The sequence below is a fragment of the Lissotriton vulgaris genome, chromosome 7, assembly GCF_964263255.1.
Source record: "Lissotriton vulgaris chromosome 7, aLisVul1.2, whole genome shotgun sequence".
In the NCBI taxonomy this organism is placed as follows: Eukaryota; Metazoa; Chordata; class Amphibia; order Caudata; family Salamandridae; genus Lissotriton; species Lissotriton vulgaris.
In genome coordinates, this window is record NC_141695.1 from 1,773,621,366 (window position 1) to 1,773,639,971 (window position 18,606).

Consider the following 18,606-nt stretch of genomic DNA (forward strand, 5'->3'; position numbering starts at 1 on the left):
GGGATCAGTGCCTCCTCTCAGTACCTGTGACCCTCTGTCATCTCATCAGGGATCAGTGCCTCCTCTCAGTACCTGTGACCCTCTGTCATCTCATCAGGGATCAGTGCCTCCTCTCAGTACCTGTGACCCTCTGTCATCTCATCAGAGATCAGTGCCTCCTCTCAGTACCACTGACCCTCTGTCATCTCATCAGGGATCAGTGCCTCCTCTCAGTACCACTGACCCTCTGTCATCTCATCAGGGATCAGTGCCTCCTCTCAGTACCACTGACCCTCCGTCATCTCATCAGGGATCAGTGCCTCCTCTCAGTACCTGTGCCCCTCTGTCGTCTCATCAGGGATCAGTGCCTCCTCTCAGTACCACTGACCCTCTGTCATCTCATCAGGGATCAGTGCTTCCTCTCAGTACCACTGACCCTCTGTCATCTCATCAGGGATCAGTGCCTCCTCTCAGTACCTGTGACCCTCTGTCATCTCATCAGGGATCAGTGCCTCCTCTCAGTACCACTGACCCTCTGTCATCTCATCAGAGATCAGTGCCTCCTCTCAGTACCTGTGACCCTCTGTCATCTCATCAGAGATCAGTGCCTCCTCTCAGTACCACTGACCCTCTGTCATCTCATCAGGGATCAGTGCCTCCTCTCAGTACCACTGACCCTCTGTCATCTCATCAGAGATCAGTGCCTCCTCTCAGTACCTGTGACCCTCTGTCATCTCATCAGAGATCAGTGCCTCCTCTCAGTACCACTGACCCTCTGTCATCTCATCAGGGATCAGTGCCTCCTCTCAGTACCACTGACCCTCTGTCATCTCATCAGGGATCAGTGCCTCCTCTCAGTACCACTGACCCTCCGTCATCTCATCAGGGATCAGTGCCTCCTCTCAGTACCTGTGCCCCTCTGTCGTCTCATCAGGGATCAGTGCCTCCTCTCAGTACCACTGACCCTCTGTCATCTCATCAGAGATCAGTGCCTCCTCTCAGTACCATGGACCCTCTGCCCTCTCATCAGGGGTCAGTGCCTCCTCTCAGTACCACTGACCCTCTGTCATCTCATCAGGGATCAGGGCCTCCTCTCAGTACCACTGACCCTCTGTCATCTCATCAGGGATCAGTGCCTCCTCTCAGTACCTGTGACCCTCTGTCATCTCATCAGGGATCAGAGCCTCCTCTCAGTACCACTGACCCTCTCTCATCTCATCAGGGATCAGTGCCTCCTCTCAGTACCACTGACCCTCTGTCATCTCATCAGGGATCAGAGCCTCCTCTCAGTACCTGTGACCCTCTCTCATCTCATCAGGGATCAGTGCCTCCTCTCAGTACCTGTGACCCTCTCTCATCTCATCAGGGATCAGGGCCTCCTCTCAGTACCACTGACCCTCTGTCATCTCATCAGGGATCAGTGCCTCCTCTCAGTACCTGTGACCCTCTGTCATCTCATCAGGGATCAGTGCCTCCTCTCAGTACCACTGACCCTCTGTCATCTCATCAGGGATCAGTGCCTCCTCTCAGTACCTCTGACCCTCTGTCATCTCATCAGGGATCAGTGCCTCCTCTCAGTACCACTGACCCTCTGTCACCTCATCAGAGATCAGTGCCTCCTCTCAGTACCACTGACCCTCTGTCATCTCATCAGGGATCAGTGCCTCCTCTCAGTACCACTGACCCTCTGTCATCTCATCAGAGATCAGTGCCTCCTCTCAGTACCTGTGACCCTCTGTCATCTCATCAGAGATCAGTGCCTCCTCTCAGTACCACTGACCCTCTGTCATCTCATCAGGGATCAGTGCCTCCTCTCAGTACCACTGACCCTCTGTCATCTCATCAGGGATCAGTGCCTCCTCTCAGTACCACTGACCCTCCGTCATCTCATCAGGGATCAGTGCCTCCTCTCAGTACCTGTGCCCCTCTGTCGTCTCATCAGGGATCAGTGCCTCCTCTCAGTACCACTGACCCTCTGTCATCTCATCAGAGATCAGTGCCTCCTCTCAGTACCATGGACCCTCTGCCCTCTCATCAGGGGTCAGTGCCTCCTCTCAGTACCACTGACCCTCTGTCATCTCATCAGGGATCAGGGCCTCCTCTCAGTACCACTGACCCTCTGTCATCTCATCAGGGATCAGTGCCTCCTCTCAGTACCTGTGACCCTCTGTCATCTCATCAGGGATCAGAGCCTCCTCTCAGTACCACTGACCCTCTGTCATCTCATCAGGGATCAGAGCCTCCTCTCAGTACCTGTGACCCTCTGTCATCTCATCAGGGATCAGTGCCTCCTCTCAGTACCTGTCACCCTCTGTCATCTCATCAGGGATCAGAGCCTCCTCTCAGTACCTGTGACCCTCTGTCATCTCATCAGGGATCAGAGCCTCCTCTCAGTACCACTGACCCTCTCTCATCTCATCAGGGATCAGTGCCTCCTCTCAGTACCACTGACCCTCTTTCACCTCACCAGGGATCAGAGCCTCCTCTCAGTACCACTGACCCTCTCTCATCTCATCAGGGACCAGGGCCTCCTCTCAGTACCTGTGACCCTCTGTCATCTCATCAGGGATCAGTGCCTCCTCTCAGTACCACTGACCCTCTGTCATCTCATCAGGGATCAGTGCCTCCTCTCAGTACCTGTCACCCTCTGTCATCTCATCAGGGATCAGAGCCTCCTCTCAGTACCACTGACCCTCTCTCATCTCATCAGGGATCAGTGCCTCCTCTCAGTACCACTGACCCTCTTTCACCTCATCAGGGATCCGTGCCTCCTCTCAGTACCACTGACCCTCTGTCATCTCATCAGGGATCAGTGCTTCCTCTCAGTACCACTGACCCTCTGTCATCTCATCAGGGATCAGTGCCTCCTCTCAGTACCTGTGACCCTCTCTCATCTCATCAGGGATCAGGGCCTCCTCTCAGTACCACTGACCCTCTGTCATCTCATCAGGGATCAGTGCCTCCTCTCAGTACCTGTGACCCTCTGTCATCTCATCAGGGATCAGTGCCTCCTCTCAGTACCACTGACCCTCTGTCATCTCATCAGGGATCAGTGCCTCCTCTCAGTACCTCTGACCCTCTGTCATCTCATCAGGGATCAGTGCCTCCTCTCAGTACCACTGACCCTCTGTCACCTCATCAGAGATCAGTGCCTCCTCTCAGTACCACTGACCCTCTGTCATCTCATCAGGGATCAGTGCCTCCTCTCAGTACCACTGACCCTCTGTCATCTCATCAGAGATCAGTGCCTCCTCTCAGTACCTGTGACCCTCTGTCATCTCATCAGAGATCAGTGCCTCCTCTCAGTACCACTGACCCTCTGTCATCTCATCAGGGATCAGTGCCTCCTCTCAGTACCACTGACCCTCTGTCATCTCATCAGGGATCAGTGCCTCCTCTCAGTACCACTGACCCTCCGTCATCTCATCAGGGATCAGTGCCTCCTCTCAGTACCTGTGCCCCTCTGTCGTCTCATCAGGGATCAGTGCCTCCTCTCAGTACCACTGACCCTCTGTCATCTCATCAGAGATCAGTGCCTCCTCTCAGTACCATGGACCCTCTGCCCTCTCATCAGGGGTCAGTGCCTCCTCTCAGTACCACTGACCCTCTGTCATCTCATCAGGGATCAGGGCCTCCTCTCAGTACCACTGACCCTCTGTCATCTCATCAGGGATCAGTGCCTCCTCTCAGTACCTGTGACCCTCTGTCATCTCATCAGGGATCAGAGCCTCCTCTCAGTACCACTGACCCTCTGTCATCTCATCAGGGATCAGAGCCTCCTCTCAGTACCTGTGACCCTCTGTCATCTCATCAGGGATCAGTGCCTCCTCTCAGTACCTGTCACCCTCTGTCATCTCATCAGGGATCAGAGCCTCCTTTCAGTACCTGTGACCCTCTGTCATCTCATCAGGGATCAGAGCCTCCTCTCAGTACCACTGACCCTCTCTCATCTCATCAGGGATCAGTGCCTCCTCTCAGTACCACTGACCCTCTTTCACCTCATCAGGGATCAGAGCCTCCTCTCAGTACCACTGACCCTCTCTCATCTCATCAGGGATCAGGGCCTCCTCTCAGTACCTGTGACCCTCTGTCATCTCATCAGGGATCAGTGCCTCCTCTCAGTACCACTGACCCTCTGTCATCTCATCAGGGATCAGTGCCTCCTCTCAGTACCTGTCACCCTCTGTCATCTCATCAGGGATCAGAGCCTCCTCTCAGTACCACTGACCCTCTCTCATCTCATCAGGGATCAGTGCCTCCTCTCAGTACCACTGACCCTCTTTCACCTCATCAGGGATCCGTGCCTCCTCTCAGTACCTGTGACCCTCTGTCATCTCATCAGGGATCAGTGCCTCCTCTCAGTACCTGTCACCCTCTGTCATCTCATCAGGGATCAGAGCCTCCTCTCAGTACCTGTGACCCTCTGTCATCTCATCAGGGATCAGAGCCTCCTCTCAGTACCACTGACCCTCTCTCATCTCATCAGGGATCAGTGCCTCCTCTCAGTACCACTGACCCTCTTTCACCTCATCAGGGATCAGAGCCTCCTCTCAGTACCACTGACCCTCTCTCATCTCATCAGGGATCAGGGCCTCCTCTCAGTACCTGTGACCCTCTGTCATCTCATCAGGGATCAGTGCCTCCTCTCAGTACCACTGACCCTCTGTCATCTCATCAGGGATCAGTGCCTCCTCTCAGTACCTGTCACCCTCTGTCATCTCATCAGGGATCAGAGCCTCCTCTCAGTACCACTGACCCTCTCTCATCTCATCAGGGATCAGTGCCTCCTCTCAGTACCACTGACCCTCTTTCACCTCATCAGGGATCCGTGCCTCCTCTCAGTACCACGGACCCTCTGTCATCTCATCAGAGATCAGTGCCTCCTCTCAGTACCTGTGACCCTCTGCCCTCTCATCAGGGATCAGTGCCTCCTCTCAGTACCACTGACCCTCTGTCATCTCATCAGAGATCAGTGCCTCCTCTCAGTACCTGTGACCCTCTGCCCTCTCATCAGGGATCAGTGCCTCCTCTCAGTACCACTGACCCTCTGTCATCTCATCAGAGATCAGTGCCTCCTCTCAGTACCTGTGACCCTCTGCCCTCTCATCAGGGATCAGTGCCTCCTCTCAGTACCTGTGACCCTCTGTCATCTCATCAGGGATCAGTGCCTCCTCTCATTACCACTGACCCTCTGTCATCTCATCAGGGGTCAGTGCCTCCTCTCAGTACCTGTGACCCTCTGTCATCTCATCAGGGATCGGTGCCTCCTCTCAGTACCTGTGACCCTCTGTCACCTCATCAGGGATCAGTGCCTCCTCTCAGTACCTGTGACCCTCTGTCATCTCATCAGGGGTCAGTGCCTCCTCTCAGTACCTGTGACCCTCTGTCATCTCATCAGGGATCGGTGCCTCCTCTCAGTACCTGTGACCCTCTGTCATCTCATCAGGGATCAGTGCCTCCTCTCAGTACCACTGACCCTCTGTCATCTCATCAGAGATCAGTGCCTCCTCTCAGTACCTGTGACCCTCTGCCCTCTCATCAGGGATCAGAGCCTCCTCTCAGTAGCTGTGACCCTCTGTCATCTCATCAGGGATCAGTGCCTCCTCTCATTACCACTGACCCTCTGTCATCTCATCAGGGGTCAGTGCCTCCTCTCAGTACCTGTGACCCTCTGTCATCTCATCAGGGATCGGTGCCTCCTCTCAGTACCTGTGACCCTCTGTCACCTCATCAGGGATCAGTGCCTCCTCTCAGTACCTGTGACCCTCTGTCATCTCATCAGGGGTCAGTGCCTCCTCTCAGTACCTGTGACCCTCTGTCATCTCATCAGGGATCGGTGCCTCCTCTCAGTACCTGTGACCCTCTGTCATCTCATCAGGGATCAGTGCCTCCTCTCAGTACCACTGACCCTCTGTCATCTCATCAGAGATCAGTGCCTCCTCTCAGTACCTGTGACCCTCTGCCCTCTCATCAGGGATCAGAGCCTCCTCTCAGTACCTGTGACCCTCTGTCATCTCATCAGGGATCAGTGCCTCCTCTCATTACCACTGACCCTCTGTCATCTCATCAGGGGTCAGTGCCTCCTCTCAGTACCTGTGACCCTCTGTCATCTCATCAGGGATCGGTGCCTCCTCTCAGTACCTGTGACCCTCTGTCACCTCATCAGGGATCAGTGCCTCCTCTCAGTACCTGTGACCCTCTGTCATCTCATCAGGGATCAGTGCCTCCTCTCAGTACCACTGGCCCTCTGTCATCTCATCAGGGATCAGTGCCTCCTCTCAGTACCACTGGCCCTCTGTCATCTCATCAGGGGTCAGTGCCTCCTCTCAGTACCTGTGACCCTCTGTCATCTCATCAGGGATCGGTGCCTCCTCTCAGTACCTGTGACCCTCTGTCACCTCATCAGGGATCAGTGCCTCCTCTCAGTACCTGTGACCCTCTGTCACCTCATCAGGGATCAGTGCCTCCTCTCAGTACCTGTGACCCTCTGTCATCTCATCAGGGATCAGTGCCTCCTCTCATTACCACTGACCCTCTGTCATCTCATCAGGGGTCAGTGCCTCCTCTCAGTACCTGTGACCCTCTGTCATCTCATCAGGGATCGGTGCCTCCTCTCAGTACCTGTGACCCTCTGTCACCTCATCAGGGATCAGTGCCTCCTCTCAGTACCTGTGACCCTCTGTCATCTCATCAGGGATCAGTGCCTCCTCTCAGTACCACTGGCCCTCTGTCATCTCATCAGGGATCAGTGCCTCCTCTCAGTACCTGTGACCCTCTGTCATCTCATCAGGGATCGGTGCCTCCTCTCAGTACCTGTGACCCTCTGTCACCTCATCAGGGATCAGTGCCTCCTCTCAGTACCTGTGACCCTCTGTCATCTCATCAGGGATCAGTGCCTCCTCTCAGTACCACTGGCCCTCTGTCATCTCATCAGAGATCAGTGCCTCCTCTCAGTACCTGTGACCCTCTGTCATCTCATCAGGGATCAGTGCCTCCTCTCAGTACCTGTGACCCTCTGTCATCTCATCAGGGGTCAGTGCCTCCTCTCAGTACCACTGACCCTCTCTCATCTCATCAGGGATCAGTGCCTCCTCTCAGTACCACTGACCCTCTGTCATCTCATCAGAGATCAGTGCCTCCTCTCAGTACCTGTGACCCTCTATCATCTCATCAGGGATCAGTGCCTCCTCTCAGTACCACTGACCCTCTGTCATCTCATCAGGGATCAGCGCCTCCTATCAGTACCTGTGACCCTCTCTCATCTCATCAGAGATCAGTGCCTCTTCTCAGTACCTGTGACCCTCTGTCATCTCATCAGGGGTCAGTGCCTCCTCTCAGTACCACTGACCCTCCGTCATCTCATCAGGGATCAGTGCCTCCTCTCAGTACCACTGACCCTCTGTCATCTCATCAGGGATCAGCGCCTCCTATCAGTACCTGTGACCCTCTCTCATCTCATCAGAGATCAGTGCCTCTTCTCAGTACCTGTGACCCTCTGTCATCTCATCAGGGATCAGTGCCTCTTCTCAGTACCTGTGACCCTCTGTCATCTCATCAGGGATCAGCGCCTCCTATCAGTACCTGTGACCCTCTCTCATCTCATCAGAGATCAGTGCCTCTTCTCAGTACCTGTGACCCTCTGTCATCTCATCAGGGATCAGTGCCTCTTCTCAGTACCTGTGACCCTCTGTCATCTCATCAGGGATCAGCACCTGTGATAGGCAGTGAACCCCTGCGACGGTTTGCACCTCCCCCCTTCCTGGGGGCGCCTACTGCCGACCTTTGACCCCCGCCCCCAAAGGGGACAGCCTCATTCACCCTAGCGGCATCACCTGCAGATATCCACCCCTTCGTCTCGGAGGTACCTGTAGTCCAAATCTGACCCCCCCGCCACCCCTCCCGATGGTCGCCCCTGCTTGTAATTCCAGCTCTGTCCCTTGCATCTCTCAACCTTCCCAGGCCCTGCCTGACTCCCAGGGACAAAAATACAAACTTCACATGTCCTTCACATGGGGGGCCTGAGCCCCCCCACCCTGCCTGTGCCAGCGATCCATCCTGGGTGAGGGCACGGATGGCAGAGCCTGTAAAGGCGGGGGGGGGGGCAGGCCAGGAATAGAGGAGGAAGGGAATGGAAACTTGGACCAGGAAGAATGAAAAGGCTTCGTGAGGTCAGCGGTGGCACTGAAAGCAGAGGAGAAGGAGGGAGATGTCACAGAGGGAAGGAGTGAGGGAGAGGAGAGATCTCATGGAGGGAGTGAGGGAGAGGAGAGATCTCATGGAGGGAAGGAGTGAGGGAGAGGAGAGATCACATGGAGGAAGGAGTGAGAGAGAGGAGAGATCTCAGGGAGGGAGTGAGGGAGAGGAGAGATCTCATGGAGGGAGTGAGGGAGAGGAGAGATCTCATGGAGGGAAGGAGTGAGGGAGAGGAGAGATCACATGGAGGAAGGAGTGAGAGAGAGGAGAGATCTCAGGGAGGGAGTGAGGGAGAGGAGAGATCTCAGGGAGGGAAGGAGTGAGGGAGAGGAGAGATCTCAGGGAGGGAGTGAGGGAGAGGAGAGATCTCATGGAGGGAGTGAGGGAGAGGAGAGATCTCATGGAGGGAAGGAGTGAGGGAGAGGAGAGATCTCAGGGACGGAGTGAGGGAGAGGAGAGATCTCAGGGAGGGAGTGAGGGAGAGGAGAGATCTCAGGGAGGGAGTGAGGGAGAGGAGAGATCTCATGGAGGGAAGGAGTGAGGGAGAGGAGAGATCTCAGGGACGGAGTGAGGGAGAGGAGAGATCTCAGGGAGGGAGAAAGGGAGAGGAGGATCTCAGGGAGGGAGTGAGGGAGAGGAGAGATCTAATGGAGGGAAGGAGTGAGGGAGAGGAGAGATCTCACGGAGGGAGTGAGGGAGAGGAGAGATCTCAGGGAGGGAGTGAGGGAGAGGAGAGATCTCAGGGAGGGAGTGAGGGAGAGGAGAGATCTCATGGAGGGAAGGAGTGAGGGAGAGGAGAGATCTCAGGGACGGAGTGAGGGAGAGGAGAGATCTCAGGGAGGGAAGGAGTGAGGGAGAGGAGAGATCTCAGGGAGGGAAGGAGTGAGGGAGAGGAGAGATGTCAGGGAGGGAAGGAGTGATGGAGAGGAGAGATGTCACAGAGGGAAGGAGTGAGGGAGAGGAGAGATCTCAGTGAGGGAGTGATGGAGAGGAGAGATCTCAGGGAGGGAGTGAGGCACAGGAGAGATCTCAGGGAGGGAGTGAGGGAGAGGAGAGATCTCAGGGCGGGAGGAGTGAGGGAGAGGAGTGATCTCATGGAGGGAAGGAGTGAGGGAGAGGAGAGATCTCGGGGACGGAGTGAGGGAGAGGAGAGATCTCAGGGAGGGAAGGAGTGAGGGAGAGGAGAGATCTCATGGAGGGAAAGAGTGAGGGAGAGGAGAGATGTCAGGGAGGGAAGGAGTGATGGAGAGGAGAGATGTCATGGAGGGAGGAGGGAGGGAGAGGAGAGATGTCAGGGAGGGAAGGAGTGAGGGAGAGGAGAGATCTCAGGGAGGGAAGGAGTGAGGGAGAGGAGAGATGTCAGGGAGGGAAGGAGTGATGGAGAGGAGAGATGTCAGTGGGGGAAGGAGTGAGGGAGAGGAGAGATCTCATGGAGGGAGGAGTGAGGGAGAGGAGAGATCTCAGGGAGGGATGACGGGAGAGGAGAGATCTCAGGGAGGGTGTGAGGGAGAGGAGAGATCTCAGGGAGGGAAGGAGTGAGGGAGAGGAGAGATCTCAGGGAGGGAGTGAGGGAGAGGAGAGATCTCAGGGAGTGAGGGAGTGAGGGAGAGGAGAGATCTCAGGGAGGGAAGAAGTGAGGGAGAGGAGAGATCTCAGGGACGGAGTGAGGGAGAGGAGAGATCTCATGGAGGGAGGGAGAGGAGAGATCTCAGGGAGGGAAGGAGTGAGGGAGAGAAGAGATCTCAGGGAGGGAAGGAGTGAGCAAGAGGAGAGATCTCAGGGAGCGAAGGAGTGAGGGAGAGGAGAGATCTCAGGGAGGGCGGAGTGAGAGAGAGGAGAGATCTCAGGGAGGGAAGGAGTGAGGGAGAGGAGAGATCTCATGGAGGGAGGAGTGAGGGAGAGGAGAGACCTCAGGGAGGGAGGTAGGGAGAGGAGAGATCTCAGGGAGGGAGTGAGGGAGAGGAGAGATCTCAAGGAGAGAAGGAGTGAAGGAGAGAAGAGATCTCAGGGAGGGAAGGAGTGAGCGAGAGGAGAGATCTCAGGGACGGAGTGAGGGAGAGGAGAGATCTCATGGAGGGAAGAAGTGAGGGAGAGGAGAGATCTCAGGGAGGGAGTGAGGGAGAGGACAGATCTCATGGAGGGAGGAGTGAGGGAGAGGAGAGATCTCATGGAGGGAGGAGTGAGGGAGAGGCGAGGAGAGATCTCAGGGAGGGAAGGAGTGAGGGAGAGGAGAGATCACATGGAGGAAGGAGTGAGAGAGAGGAGAGATCTCAGGGACGGAAGGAGTGAGGGAGAGGAGAGATGTCAGGGAGGGAAGGAGTGAAGGAGAGGAGAGATCTCAGGGAGGGAGTGAGGGAGAGGAGAGATCTCAGGGAGGGAAGGAGTGAGGGAGAGGAGAGATCTCAGGGAGGGAGTGAGGGGGAGGAGAGATCTCATGGAGGGAAGGAGTGAGGGAGAGGAGAGATCTCAGGGAGGGAAGGAGTGAGGGAGAGGAGAGATCTCATGTAGGGAAGGAGTGAGGGAGAGGGTGTTCTAAGCAAGAGATGGGAGGGACCCCGTGAAGAGTAACCTTAGGAGAGGTTACAAATGGGGGTGGGGCCGCACACTACTCACACACCGGCGGTGTCGCCCCTAAGGACTCTGGTCAATGTAGTAAAGTGTTTGCGATGCATCATCTTTCGATCTTCTGCTATCTTCGCTGTCTTCGCCATCCCTGGACACGTGTTTCGGCGTTTCACCCCTCGTCAGCAGGGATAGGCAGTGTTCTGGGGTTGCCGATGGCTGCCAATATCTGCGAGGTATAGTCCCACTCCGGCGCGTAGGTGCGGGATCCCAGGCTCGTCAGCCCACTGCTCACGGGAGCTTTAAAGTTACAAATGGGGTTGGGGTCGCACACTACTCACACACCGGCGGTGTTACCCCTAAGGACTCTGGTCAATGTAGTAAAGTGTTCGCGATGCATCATCTTTCGATCTTCTGCTATCTTCGCTGTCTTCGCCATCCCTGGACACGTGTTTCTGGGTCTTCCTTAGGGGTAGGTAGCAGAGAGGTACCTCAGGGGTAGGTAGAAGAGAGGTGCCTCAGGGGTAGGTAGAAGAGATGTACCTCAGGGGTAGGTAGAAAAGAGGTACCTCAGGGGTAGGTAGAAGAGAGGTACCTCAGGGGTAGGTCGAAGAGAGGTACCTCAGGGGTAGGTAGAAGAGAGGTGCCTCAGGGGTAGGTAGAAGAGAGGTACCTATGGGGTAGGTAGAAGAGAGGTGCCTCAGGGGTAGGTAGAAGAGAGGTACCTCAGGGGTAGGTAGAAGAGAGATACCTCAGGGGTAGGTAGAAGAGAGGTACCTCAGGGGTAGGTAGAAGAGAGGTACCTCAGTTGTAGGTAGAAGAGAGGTACCTCAGGGTTAGGTAGAAGAGAGGTGCCTCAGGGGTAGGTATAAGAGAGGTACCTCAGGGGTAGGTAGAAGAGAGGTACCTCAGGGGTAGGGTAGAAGAGATGTACCTCAGGGGTGGGGTAGAAGAGAGGTGCCTCAGGGGTAGGTAGAAGAGAGGTACCTCGGGGTAGGGTCGAAGAGAGGTACCTCAGGGGTAGGTAGAAGAGAGGTACCTAAGGGGTAGGTAGAAGAGAGGTGCCTCAGGGGTAGGTAGAAGGGAGGTACCTTAGGGGTAGGTAGAAGAGAGGTGCCTCAGGGGTAGGTAGAAGAGAGGTACCTCAGGGGTAGGTAGAAGAGAGGTGCCTCAGGGGTAGGTAGAAGAGAGGTGCCTCAGGGGTAGGTAGAAGAGAGGCACTTCAGGGGTAGGTAGAAGAGAGGTACCTCCGGGGTAGGTAGAAGAGAGGTGCCTCAGGGGTAGGTAGAAGGGAGGTACTTCAGGGGGTAGGTAGAAGAGAGGTGCCTCAGGGGTAGGTAGAAGAGAGGTACCTCAGGGGTAGGTAGAAGAGAGGTACCTCAGGGGTAGGGTAGAAGAGAGGTACCTCAGGGGTAGGGTAGAAGAGAGGTACCTCAGGGGTAGGTAGAAGAGAGGTACCTTAGGGGTAGGTAGAAGAGAGGTACCTCAGTAGTAGGTAGAAGAGAGGTACCTCAGGGGTAGGGTCGAAGAGAGGTACCTCAGGGGTAGGTAGAAGAGAGGTGCCTCAGGGGTAGGTAGAAGAGAGGTGCCTCAGGGGTAGGTAGAAGAGAGGTGCCTCAGGGGTAGGTAGAAGAGAGGTGCCTCAGGGGTAGGTAGGAGAGAGGTACCTCAGGGGTAGGTAGAAGAGAGGTGCCTCGGGGGTAGGTAGGAGAGAGGTGTCTCAGGGGTAGGTAGAAGAGAGGTACCTCAGGGGTAGGTAGAAGAGAGGTACCTCAGGGGTAGTTAGAAGAGAGGTGCCTCGGGGGTAGGTAGGAGAGAGGTGCCTCAGGGGTAGGTAGAAGAGAGGTACCTCAGGGGTAGGTAGAAGAGAGGTAGCTCAGGGGTAGGTAGAAGAGAGGTGCCTCGGGGGTAGGTAGAAGAGAGGTACCTCAGGGGTAGGGTGGAAGAGAGGCGCCTCAGGGGTAAGTAGAAGAGAGGTGCCTCAGGGGTAGGTAGAAGAGAGGTGCCTCAGGGGTAGGTAGAAGAGAGGTGCCTCAGGGGTAGGGTGGAAGAGAGGTGCCTCAGGGGTAGGTAGAAGAGAGGTGCCTCAGGGGTAGGTAGAAGAGGGGTACCTCAGGGGTAGGTAGAAGGGAGGTGCCTCAGGGGTAGGTAGAAGAGAGGTACCTCGGGGGTAGGTAGGAGAGAGGTGCCTCAGGGGTAGTGTCGAAGAGAGGTACCTCAGGGGTAGGTAGAAGGGAGGTACCTCAGGGGTAGGTAGAAGAGAGGTACCTCAGGGGTAGGTAGGATGGAGGTACCTCAGGCGTAGGTAGAAGAGAGGTACCTCAGGGGTAGGGTGGAAGAGAGGTGCCTCAGGGGTAGGTAGAAGAGAGGTGCCTCAGGGGTAGGTAGAAGAGAGGTGCCTCAGGGGTAGGGTGGAAGAGAGGTACCTCAGGGGTAGGGTAGAAGAGAGGTGCCTCAGGGGTAGGTAGAAGAGAGGTACCTCAGGGGTAGGTAGAAGGGAGGTGCCTCAGGGGTAGGTAGAAGAGAGGTACCTCAGTAGTAGGTAGAAGAGAGGTACCTCAGGGGTAGAGTCAAAGAGAGGTACCTCAGGGGTAGGTAGAAGAGAGGTGCCTCAGGGGTAGGTAGAAGAGAGGTGCCTCAGGGGTAGGTAGGAGAGAGGTACCTCAGGGGTAGGTAGAAGAGAGGTGCCTCAGGGGTAGGTAGGAGAGAGGTGCCTCAGGGGTAGGTAGAAGAGAGGTGCCTCAGGGGTAGGTAGAAGAGAGGTGCCTCAGGGGTAGGTAGAAGAGAGGTACCTCGGGGTAGGTAGAAGGGAGGTGCCTCAGGGGTAGGTAGAAGGGAGGTGCCTCAGGGGTAGGTAGAAGAGAGGTGCCTCAGGGGTAGGTAGAAGAGAGGTACCTCAGGGGTAGGGTGGAAGAGAGGTGCCTCAGGGGTAGGTAGAAGAGAGGTGCCTCAGGGGTAGGTAGAAGAGAGGTGCCTCAGGGGTAGGTAGAAGAGAGGTGCCTCAGGGGTAGGGTGGAAGAGAGGTACCTCAGGGGTAGGATAGAAGAGAGGTGCCTCAGGGGTAGGTAGAAGGGAGGTGCCTCAGGGGTAGGTAGAAGAGAGGTACCTCAGTAGTAGGTAGAAGAGAGGTACCTCAGGGGTAGGGTCAAAGAGAGGTACCTCAGGGGTAGGTAGAAGAGAGGTGCCTCAGGGGTAGGTAGAAGAGAGGTGCCTCAGGGGTAGGTAGAAGAGAGGTGCCTCAGGGGTAGGTAGAAGAGAGGTGCCTCAGGGGTAGGTAGGAGAGAGGTACCTCAGGGGTAGGTAGAAGAGAGGTGCCTCAGGGGTAGGTAGGAGAGAGGTGCCTCAGGGGTAGGTAGAAGAGAGGTACCTCAGGGGTAGGTAGAAGAGAGGTACCTCAGGGGTAGGTAGAAGAGAGGTGCCTCGGGGGTAGGTAGGAGAGAGGTGCCTCAGGGGTAGGTAGAAGAGAGGTACCTCAGGGGTAGGTAGAAGAGAGGTGCCTCAGGGGTAGGTAGAAGAGAGGTACCTCAGGGGTAGGTAGAAGAGAGGTACCTCAGGGGTAGGGTGGAAGAGAGGTACCTCAGGGGTAGGTAGAAGAGAGGTGCCTCAGGGGTAGGTAGAAGAGAGGTGCCTCAGGGGTAGGGTGGAAGAGAGGTGCCTCAGGGGTAGGTAGAAGAGAGGTGCCTCAGGGGTAGGTAGAAGAGAGGTGCCTCAGGGGTAGGTAGGAGAGAGGTGCCTCATGGGTAGTGTCAAAGAGAGGTGCCTCAGGGGTAGGTAGAAGAGAGGTACCTCGGGGTAGGTAGAAGGGAGGTGCCTCAGGGGTAGGTAGAAGGGAGGTGCCTCAGGGGTAGGTAGAAGAGAGGTACCTCGGGTGTAGGTAGAAGAGAGGTGCCTCAGGGGTAGTGTCGAAGAGAGGTGCCTCAGGGGTAGGTAGAAGAGAGGTACCTCGGGGTAGGTAGAAGGGAGGTGCCTCAGGGGTAGGTAGAAGGGAGGTGCCTCAGGGGTAGGTAGAAGAGAGGTACCTCGGGTGTAGGTAGAAGAGAGGTGCCTCAGGGGTAGTGTCGAAGAGAGGTGCCTCAGGGGTAGGTAGAAGAGAGGTACCACAGGGGTAGGTAGAAGAGAGGTACTTCACGGAGTCTGGGGTGAAGGGGGCACTCGGAGGATGTAAGGGGGGAGCCTCAAGGAGAGAGCTACTTAAAGGGGGCCGGGGCTGAGGGCTCTCAGGCAAAGAGAGTCCTTCAGCAAAGGAAGCGAGAGACATCTGCGCAGAGGGAGAGATGTCAGGGAATGAAAGAGGAGAGATGGTTGAGACAGTGGAGATCTGAGGTGAGAGACATTCCCTGGGACAGGATTTCTAAAGGAAAGTTTATATGTTGTGTCGGTGTGGGAGGGACGCTGAGTGAAGGAGAAGTATGAGAGGGTAGAGTCTGAAGAGAGAGGTCCCTAGGGAGAGGTCCTAGGAGAGGAGAGATGTCTCTAGGGAGAGGTCTCAAGATAGAGGTCCTGGAGGGGAGAGGAGAGAGGTCCCAAGGGAAAGGTCCTGGAAGGGGAGAATAGAGAGGTCTCACTGGAGAGGTCCTGGGAGAGGAGAGGAGAGGAGAGGAGAGAGGTCTCTCGAGAGAGGACTCTAGGAAGAGGTTCTGGAAGTGAGAGGAGAGAGGTCTCTAGGGAGAGGTCTCTATGGAGATGCCCTGGGAGGGGAGAGGAGAGAGGTCTCAAGAGAGCGGTCCTGGAAGGGAGAGGAGAGAGGTCTCTAGGGAGAGGTCCAGGAAGGGAAGAGAAGAGAGGTCTCTAGGGCGAGGTTCGAGAAGGGAGAGAGGTCTCTAGGGAGAGGTCCTGGAAGGGGAGAGGAGAGAGGTCCCAAAGGAAAGGTCCTGGGAGGGGTTAGAGGTCTCTAGGGAGAGGTCTCAAGGTAGAGGTCCTGGAGTGGGGAGAGGAGAGAGGTCTCATGGGAGAGTCCAAGGAGAGGAGAGAGGTCGCTAGGGAGAGGTCTCAAGATAGAGGTCCTGGAGGGGAGAGGAGAGAGGTCCCAAGGGAAAGGTCCTGGAAGGGGAGAATAGAGAGGTCTCACTGGAGAGGTCCTGGGAGAGGAGAGGAGAGGAGAGGAGAGAGGTCTCTCGAGAGAGGACTCTAGGAAGAGGTTCTGGAAGTGAGAGGAGAGAGGTCTCTAGGGAGAGGTCTCTATGGAGAGGCCCTGGGAGGGGAGAGGAGAGAGGTCTCAAGAGAGCGGTCCTGGAAGGGAGAGGAGAGAGGTCTCTAGGGAGAGGTCCAGGAAGGGAAGAGAAGAGAGGTCTCTAGGGCGAGGTTCGAGAAGGGAGAGAGGTCTCTAGGGAGAGGTCCTGGAAGGGGAGAGGAGAGAGGTCCCAAAGGAAAGGTCCTGGGAGGGGTTAGAGGTCTCTAGGGAGAGGTCTCAAGGTAGAGGTCCTGGAGTGGGGAGAGGAGAGAGGTCTCATGGGAGAGTCCAAGGAGAGGAGAGAGGTCGCTAGGGAGAGGTCTCAAGGTTGAGGTCCTGGAAAGGGAGAGGAGAGAAGTCCCTAGGGAGATGTCTCAAGGGAGAGGTCCTGGTAGGGGAGAGAGGTCTCTATGGAAAGGTCCTGGAAGGGGTATACAGGGTAGCACCTATCAATTGCCATACGATGTTGTCTGTCTGAGACCTCAATCACTCGATCAGTCTCATCGTCTTTGAACTGCTGGGCAGCCTGTATGACCGTTATATCTTTCATTTTCCTATCTCTTTTTGCCTGCTTAATTTCTCTCTGTTTGGCTTCTTTCCGCCAAAGGCGGTAAGAGTCAAACATTGCCGGCTGGGCTTTTCTCTTAAACAAAATTGCTTCCAAATTGTCTAATATGTCGGGCTCAACGCTACCATTTTGTGGCCATCGCAAAGCACCATCTTTCTTCGTGTATCGGATCCATGCCTTGTTAAAGGCAATGGGGCCAACACCATGTTTAGAATAAAGCTCATAAGTGGGAGTTCCAACCGGAGGAATCGGACATGAGTCCTCGAGCCGGGAATCCCTAGTACAGCGAAAACAACAAAGCTTCCTAAATCCGCTCAGACCAGGCATTTTAAGCACACTGGTCCGTTTACTAACTTCAAGGAGTGAAAGCAAAGAACACAGTACAAATGTACTCACCCCTTGGCTTCGGCTATTGCAACAGTCGAATACCAAAATTTCAAAAACAAAACAAAGAAGTGGGCGCTACCCACGAATACTGAACTAAAAAGTCTTCTCACACCAACAGAGGTCCGTCTAACGTCTCGCGATACCAGTCATCACCAGAGGGTCCAAGGCAGGGCGGTAGTCAGGGCAGCAGTCATCAGCAGCCGTCGGAAAGGAGTAGCCGCGCTGCAAAAGAACTTTGGTCCACTTCGACATACAGGGGTCACTTGACGTGGTTCGGGAATCCTCCGGAATTTTCTTGCGGGGCTTCTCACGACCCTCGGGCTGAACCGCTACCACTGAAACCACCCCACGTTGGGCGCCAGTTCTAGAACCGGGCCTTATGGGCCAGACGGCGCAGGGCACGCCTTGAATCCCCGAGTTCACCTGCCTTGTCGAACAGAGACACAAGACACTCCGTTGAGCGTGGAAGCCAGGTTTATTAGCTGCAGCTAAGCACAGTTATCCCAGAAGTTACACACAAAGTGGGTTCTGAGGAGACTGCCACTTCAATCCGTGGTGCACAATCTTTTATAAGAACATATTTATAACGTTTACTCCTTACACATACAAAACAAACCAATGAAAAAAGTTGGAAAACAAGCTATCAGGTGTCTCAAATACGCCCCTCTCTCAGACCCCGTGTGTTACCCCTCCCAACAAATTAATCAGTGGTGGAACCAACAATCCAATTTGCAGGTGGCAGGACGTATTTGTGTACCTCAAAGGATAGTTGTGTAACAGGAGAATACAAGGAGAGAATAGCGAAGGCCAATCGGATAAGATAATATAAGGAAAGAATAGGAGAAGGCAAATAGTCGGTTCAGACAGGGATCAATCAAGCCAGACATGGATTAACTAACTCAGCCAGACCCTGACATCAGGTTTCGTAAACAAGGGCATGGAGTTACTCTTTAACTGAGAGGACACGCAGCAGCTGAGAAAAGCAAAAACACGCCGTCCGCCGTGCTGCCTGAGTGAGGGCAACACAAAATGGTGGCTAGATACGGGACGAAGTCAGAAATCGAAGAACCTCACTGAGTTCCCACTGATTTCACACTGAGTTCCCACTGATTTCACACTGAGATGCCACTGATTTCACTCTGAGTTCCCACTGATTTCACACTGAGTTCCCACTGATTTCACACTGAGTTCCCACTGATTTCACACTGAGTTCCCACTGATTTCACACTGAGTTCCCACTGATTTTACACTGAGATGCCACTGATTTCACACTGAGTTCCCACTGATTTCACACTGAGTTCCCACTGATTTCACACTGCCACAATACTGATTTGTTTACCTGCTGGGATCTCTTAGTTCCAGGAGGCTTTGGCTGCTGAGCTTCCTCCGGGCATCTATGTGTCTCAGCAGCAGTTATCCTGCTGGGACCCCTTAGTGCATGGAGACATTGGCTCTTGGGCTTCCTCTAGTGCTCTCTGTGTCTCAGCAGCAGTTACCCTCCTGGAATCTCGTGATGACAAAAGGCACAAGCTGATGCACTTCCTCTGATGATCTCTGGGTCTCAGCAGCAGTTTTCCTGCTGGGATCCCTTAGTTCCAGAAGGCTTTGGCTGCTGTGCTTCCTGCAGTGCTCTGTGTGTCCCAACAACAGTTTTCCTGCTGGGATTCTTTTGTCCCAGGAGGCATTGGCTGCTGCACTTTCTCTGATGCTCTATGTGTCTCAGCAGTGGTTTTCCTGCTGGTATTCT